This window comes from Octodon degus, unplaced genomic scaffold (assembly GCF_000260255.1).
Source record: "Octodon degus isolate 3935 unplaced genomic scaffold, OctDeg1.0 scaffold00372, whole genome shotgun sequence".
Classification (NCBI taxonomy): Eukaryota; Metazoa; Chordata; class Mammalia; order Rodentia; family Octodontidae; genus Octodon; species Octodon degus.
Genome location: NW_004524948.1, coordinates 241,634 through 249,221, shown reverse-complemented (window position 1 = coordinate 249,221; position 7,588 = coordinate 241,634). Strand labels below are relative to the sequence as shown.

At 42.7% G+C, this 7,588-nt stretch overlaps 1 pseudogene; it reads right to left on the bottom strand.

Annotated features, from left to right (window-relative positions):
- Positions 1 to 1,991: 1,991 nt before the first annotated feature.
- On the bottom strand, positions 1,992 to 2,524 carry LOC111814594 (annotated as a pseudogene).
- Between the last annotated feature and the right edge of the window lie 5,064 nt (positions 2,525 to 7,588).

The following is a 7,588-nucleotide window of genomic DNA, read 5'->3' as shown; positions in this document are numbered from 1 at the left end:
TAAAGCAGGACCTATGCAACAAGAGTTGTAGCTTTTGGGTCTGAGAAGGTCAGTGAAATCCCCTCAGGGTTTATGCTGAGATCCTGTACCTCAGATTGTAGAACCTTTGTCAGTGTCAGCCATGTGGATGATTCACCCCATTGCCTTTTTGTGCCTGCTTTCTGGTGTTTTCTTTCTTTCTTTCTTTTTTTTTTTTTTGGCTGGCTCACCCTCATGCTGAGGGCTGGGCTGGTGTGACATGTGATGCTGGGATCGAACCCCAGTCCCCTGCGCCTGTCTAAGCTTGCTTAAGCAGGTGCTTTAGACCGCTGAGCTATCTCGCCAGCAGATCTTTCCTCCCCCCCCATTATTTTATTGATAAACAAATAGCAATGAGACAGTTTCAAATCAAATTGGTAGGACAGTTTCAATAATTAACACATTGCATGCATTCTTCCTAGTGGTTAATTGCTGTACAAGTTGTAGACATGATATCCTATTTACAAACACCATTAGAACAAATCACTCTATTCATTAAGAGAATGTAACTATATATCTTTCCTAACCACTTTGAATACACAGATACAAAATGGACATTCATCTGTATACCCTTTTTTTGTTAAGTTCCGTTATTTGAATATTATAGGTGTGCAGCAGATCTTTTTTTAAAAAATATATTTGGTACAGGAGCTCACTATGTAGCCTGGACTCATGGTGATCCTCCTATGAGGATTCAGCCTCCCCAGCACTGGGATTAGAGGTGTGCACCACCACACCTGGTCTCGGTGGCTGGCTCAGCACACCCAGGAGTGGGGCCAGTGCAGCATGCGGTGCCAGGGATCGAACCCAGTCCCTGCAGTTGCCTAAGTAGGTGCTTAGTCTGCTCAGCTATCCTGCTGGCCTTTCTAGTTGGCCTTTCACTGTTAGTTGGGTCCTTTGACGCACAGAATTTATAAGTTTTTATTTACTCTTTTTTTTTTTTTGTCGTCTGTGTTGCTATAACATAGTCAAGAAGTTATTGCCACTTTAATGTCATGATTTCCTTAGTATTGTTTTGTCAGTTTATACATGTAACTGTTGTATTTGGATATTTGATTCATTTTGAGGTCATTTTTGCACATGTTGTAAGGTCATGCTCTTCTTATGTATATGAATATCTAGTTTTGTTTATACTAACTTATGGAAGGATTTTTGCCCCTTATATGGTCTTGGCATTCTTGTCAAAAGTCATTTGACCATAGATGTGGTTTGTTTCTGGGCTCTATTTTTTTTTTTTTTTTTCAGAACCGGGGATTGAACTCAGGCCCTTGAGCATGGCGGGCAAGTGCTTATTCTACTGAGCCATCTCCCCCACCCCTCTGGGCTCTATTTTATTCCATTAGCTGATATGTGTGTTTTTGTGCTTGGCCATTTTTTTTTTTTAATATAAACAGTTTATTTACTTTAAACAGCAACACAAACAAAACGCCATATAAACACAAAGGAAGTGATGCATAATCGAGACACTAGCTGACTTTGGATCTGAGGCTTATAAGCAACACAGCTCAGGTTCTGAGGAGACCAGATGAGGGGTGGGAGGGGCAAGTGATTTTCTTCTCGTTCGCCAGCTAGAGGCCATGGACAGCTCTGAGCAGTGGGAAGCATGCCTGCCTATGAGAGCATAGGACTAGCTCCTAGGGGACTTACTCAAGTATAAAAGTTTGTAATTTTACAGCAGCTGAAATACTGACATCAATATTAAAAGCAAGTTTTACATAACAATCAAAAATACAAACGACTGAAGGAAGAGACCCTGTATGAAAACGGGGTGATTCAGTGGATGAAAACTGTATGCCAGCAGTGGAATGAAGATGACGTCCGCCAGCTCTCCCAGGTGACTAGTGACTGTAGGAGTGATTCTAGATTTGCAAAAGATGTAAACGAGTTCTTGCCAAACCAATCCCTTTCTGCAGAGCCATAAGGCTGCTGTTTACGAGGGTGCAAACTTCTTGGCTTGTGCTCGAACCCTTTTCTCATATTCCACTCTGTTTTGGAATGTAGGCCTCTTCTTGAGCTTGGTCTTGGCTCTTTGGTCCATTTAGAAGTTTCTGTATTCCTAATAAGATCTGTTTGATCGTGATGGCTGGCCTCCAGTCTTTATCCTCCTCCAGGATGGACAGGGACATTGTGCCCAAGGGGTGTAATTTCGAGAGGAAGAGTGGTGGCTCAAATTTACGTTTGGTGGTGAGACTTGAACAGCCTCCTTCCCAGGGAGTCCCCTTCCCTGGGATTGCGCCCTCCCAGTTCATCAGGTTCATTGTACTGTTGGGATTCTTGGTAGGGACAGCCCCAAAGCCAAATGGTTGGTCTTTTCTCCAAGCTTTTCTCTCCTGAGCAAGTCTGCTGAGGGCGATCCCTGACATATTCAAAGTCCCTGGCGGCTGTGGCCCTGACGCTTTGCAACGGCAGAGGCAGCAGCAGCAGCACTCCCTTTGTCCTTGGCCATGTTTTATACTAGAATATTATGATTTTTTATATACTAGATTTCTTTTTCATTTTTAGGGAAGGGTCTATAGAGTGTTCAGGGTCTCACTACTAGATCGGACTCATAGTGATCCACCAAGAGCTGGGATCACAGGTGGATGCCACCACACCCAGTCTCAGTTGCTGTCTCAGCGTGCCCCGGGATGGGGCTGGCACAGCAGGCACAGGGATTGAACCCCCAACCCCTGTGCCTGCTTGCAGGTGCTTTAATCTGCTGAACTATTTGACTGGCCCTCCTAGAATATTTTTAATTCCTAAAGGCCATGATTTATCTTGCACAGTGCTGCATTAAGTATTTTTATTGGGGGCTTTTGGTGTCCAGTTGTATAAAGTATATTGTGTAACTCTCGAAATACCACTTTGGCTTTTCATTTATCATGGTATAGCACAGGTTTCATACTAGACAGGGTACTCTGATTGCTACCAGATTATGGGCTAGCAGGTTAATCATATCCCCTAGTTATTGTAGACTGGTCAGGCCCACAGTCTCCCAGTGAGTGAATGGCAAAAGCTTAAATAAATAAGTCAGGTGATATCATTTTAGGGATCTGGGAGGTTCAAAACCCTCTAACAGTTTGAGATTCTCTGAGGGCAAAGACAAAGAACCTCTCTGGGGACTCCAAACTAATTTGGTTTTCGAACAAAGGAGAATACTGAAAAAAAGAAAAAGCCCACAAAATTCTGTGAGGACCAGTTTGCTTTCCAAATACCACCAGGGTCCATTTTTCATTCCCTTTTGTCCTAAGGCCCATTTATCTTCCTGTGAAGTATAGATTGCTTTTAATGGTTCCTCATGAACTGAAAATAAGGCTAGAGTCTTAAGGGGCATCTTTCACAGAAGCATAGAAGAAAGTCTTGAAGGCTTTTTGTCTCCATATGGGAACCCATGAACTCCTTAGGGAGTGGGGTGTTGAACCACCTGATGGCTCTACCTAGGCATCAAAATGTCATGAGTTCAGGGCAGAGTCCCTCCAAAGTGACACTTCTTTAGGAATGATGGGCTACTTGGTGGATGTATTTGAGCAGAGTGGAACCACTTACCCCTTCCATTTTGATAGGGTGAAAGAGACTCCATTTTTCTTGTTTCTTCCATTTTATAGAAAGACACTTAAGTTCACTTAAACTATAGATGAACTCCTCCACTCCCTCTCTTGTACTCAAATCATAAATCCACTAAAGAAAGAACTATAAAGTGGAAACAAATAGAACAAATTGGGAAGTAGTTCAAATATTAAACCAGAATGTCCATCCAAGGTCTGACTGGCATATGACTGGCCTGCCCTGGGAAATGTAAATGTTATAACAGTTGTATACATTTTCTGTGAAATTCCAAAGTGAAGTAATTTGATTAGAATGTAAATCTCAAATGTGTAAAAGATGTGTCCAGGGTTCACTTGTCATCGGCATTTCCTCAGACTTTTGGCAGGCTGTGTTGAATACCAGCTCAATAAAGCCTTTTTTAAAATTATTTTTTTAAATTGAGAAATAAATATGAATGAGACAGTTTCACAGCTGATTAATAGGACAGTTTCGATAATCAGTACATTGTACATTGTTATCTTCTTAGTGGTTATCCATAGTACAAGAAGCAGACAGGATACTCTGTCCAAACACTATTAGTACACCCCTTCTCATTGAATTAAGCGAAAGTAGCTATAAATTTATCCTGTTTTGTATATATAAATACAAAATGATCTTTCCTTTGTATCTTTTTTTTCTTTTGTTTTTGTCCTGGCAGAGGTGGATATTCTATTGGCATCTGTGGGAAGCCATTAACTGGTATACATTTTATAATAGTGCCAGCCATTTTCTTAAGTTTCTATTCCCCTGCTGAGTTTATGGTCCTTCCTACCTTGCCCATTCCCCGTGAATCACGTGCATTGCCCCAGGGGTTGCACCTTCCCCATTGTCTAGATACCTGCTGACCCCTAGAGCCGAGACTTCCTCATTCCTACATTTCCTATATATACACTGAACCTCCCCTGAATAAACGGGACTTGATCAGAATCCTGTCTTGTTCCCATTCTTTGTGTCTCCTGTCCCTTCTCATCCCCACTCCCCCTCTAGGGTCCTCGTTGACTAACCCGCGGGTCAGGACAGGCATCTAAATACTACAGGTGTTTGAATTCAACTAAACAATCTAACACTATCTAGCAGTCTATAATATTAGTGGGTTATCCTCAGAAGTTATTGACTTGAGCCTTTTACAGCTCATCGTATTAATATGGCTTTACTTTATATACCTTGTTTTTATACTTTTCTGCTGGATGGTTAAAACCAAGATAAAGCAAGACTTCTATAACAAGAAATGTAACTTTTGTATCTGATAAGGTCAGCCAAGTACTCTCAGGATTTATCCTGTAGCCCTATACCGCACTTTCTACATTCTTTGTTCAATAAAGCCTTGTTTGTTCCCTTTGTTTGGTCTCTTGTGGGCATTTTCTTGCTAGGATTGAACCTTTTGCCATAACATTTGGGGGCTTATCTGGGATTAAAACAAGACTGGGGGCCAGGGAGATGGCTCAGTGGAATAAGCGCTTCCCTGGCAAGTGCAAGGGCCTGAGTTCAATCCTCGGTTCCTCAAAAAAAAAAAAAAAAAAAAAAAGTTGGCTCCAGGGGTAAGACCCTCATTTCAGGAGGCCCTGAGCCTCCTGGTTTGGTCAGCCATTCTTTGGGTAACGGGACCTTAGCAAATTTCAACCGGCCATCTTGGGGTGACTGAGGGACAGGACCCTGTGGCTGCAAAATGGGCCAAACAAGCTCCATTCTCTGACCTAAGTAAGATCTAAAATCGGATTCTTGGGGCCAGGGAGATGGCTCAGTGGAATAAGTGCTTCCCTGGCAAGCGCAAGGACCTGAGTTCAATCCCCGGTTTTGCAAAAAAAATAAAATCGGATTCTTTTATTTGTGGGCTCATCCAGGGACTTCATTTTTCCTTCTAGACTGATATTTTGGTGGGCCCAGGCTCCCGGATGTGGCAGCCATTTGGTCTCTGCAGAGCTGAGAATTTGCTTTCAGTTGTGCTTTTCTTTTCACCCTGAATTTGAAATTGTCTTGGATTTGGTCTGTTCTGGTTCGTAAAATGTTTGAAATTAGGGGTTGGCAGTGATTATTAGCCCCTGGGGATAGTTTGTCTTTGTCCATCTGTCAGTTTCACGTTTTCCTGCTTCTGCTCTACCTACCTCTGTATGTCATCTTTCTGGAGACAGATTCAAACCTGGCCCAACTGGTCTAAATCACAACTACAGCTGTTGTTTCGAACTTTGTTAGCCTTGCTTTCTTGCTTGTGGTGTGGGTTGAGTGAGCAAATGCTCTAGCTAACTGCTGTGTGTGTAGCTGGCCACAAGCCCACCACGCTGGAGTGTGCGATCAATTTGACAATGGGGCCCGGGAGATGGCTCAGTAGGATAAGCACTTGACTGGCAAACGCAAGGATCTGAGTTCAATCCCTGGTTCCACCAAAAAAAGAAAAAAAAAAAAAAAAAAAAAAAAGAACTTTGACAAATTTAAGGGGAACTATAGGGTAAAGATGAAAGGAAAACTGCATATTTTGTGAACAAGAGTGGCCCTGTTGTAGGCAGCTGAATTAGACAGAAATATAGGCAGTCAGACAGGGCAAGGTCTTCAAGGAGACAGTATGGGAGACAAGGTGACTTTGCAACTTGGAAGAGACAAATGCTCCCCGCTGTGGGCCAGACCTCAAGACAAAAGGGGAAACAAATACAGCTACATATTACCCTAGGGATGGGCATCAGGGATTGATAGCCTAAATAGGTATCCATCACCTTGAAAGAGCCCAAATGAGTCATTAGCCCAAATCCCAAGAGGAAGAGACCCTGTCCCGTATTCATGCCCACTTGCTATATGACTTGCTTCCCCATTTGGTCCTGAATTTAATGTTTTACCTGAGCAGTGGTACTTGTAGTCTCATTGGTTGACCATAGTTTTGTCCTACCTCATGCCTACCTAAATGAGTTCCCAGCTCTTCTGCACCATCTCAGACCTGCCTTGCTGCATGGTTTTCTTCTATAAAAGTCCCTGGAAGAGATAGCTTCCTGGGGACAACCTGCTCGGACCCCTTTCTGTCCCTCTCTTGGTCAGGAACTTTCTTTCCCCCCAATAAATATATTTTGTTCATAACCTCTGTTTGTTCCTAAAATTCATTCTTTGGTTTTAGAGAACAGGAACTCGTCCCAGGTAACTTTTAGATCACTAGTTTCATTTTTCCCCTATATCTTTTTTTTTTTTTTTTTTTTTTTTTTTGGTATTTTTTAGGGAAGGGTCTACAGGGTGTTCAGGGTCTTACTACTAGATCATACTTGTAGTGATCTGCCTGTTTACAGCCTCCCAAGAGCTGGGATTACAGGTGTGGGGGCACCACCACACCCAGTCTCAATTGCCTTCTCAGCATGCCCTGAGGGTGGGGCTGGCCCTGCAGGCCTGGGGATTGAATCCCTGACCACTGCACCTGTTTGTAGGTGCTTTAATCTGTTCAGTTATTTGGCCAGCCCCTAAGGTAGCAATTTAATAGAACAATATTGAGACTGGGTGTGGTGGTGCGCACCTCTAATCCTGGCGCTTGGGAAGCTAAAAACAGGAGGATCCCTACAAGTCCAATCTGTATGGTGACACCCTGTACATCCTGTACTAAATATATACTATATACATTTGCTTTCAGACTAATCTACAAAGAATAGATTAAAGTTCTACATATATATATATATTTTTTTTTTAAAACAGGATATTAAGACAATAGTTATAATTGACTCTATTATGCTAAGACAGTTACACTGTTAAAAGCAAGGTAGAACACCTGGGCATGGAGGTACACACCTATAATCCCAGAACTCATGAGGCTGAGACAGGAGGGTCACCATGAGTTTGAGGCTGGCCTGGGCTACACAGTGAATGCATGGGCAGCCAGAATTACAATGTAACGAGACCCTCCCTCAATAAATAAATAGATAAATTAGTTATTTAAAAATAAGGCAGGGGGCCTGGCCCTAGCTCAGGCCTTTAAGTGGCTGCTTCCACAAAGCTGTCAGCCTCAGGTTGCTGGAGTTCGATCCTCACAACTCTCCCGCTG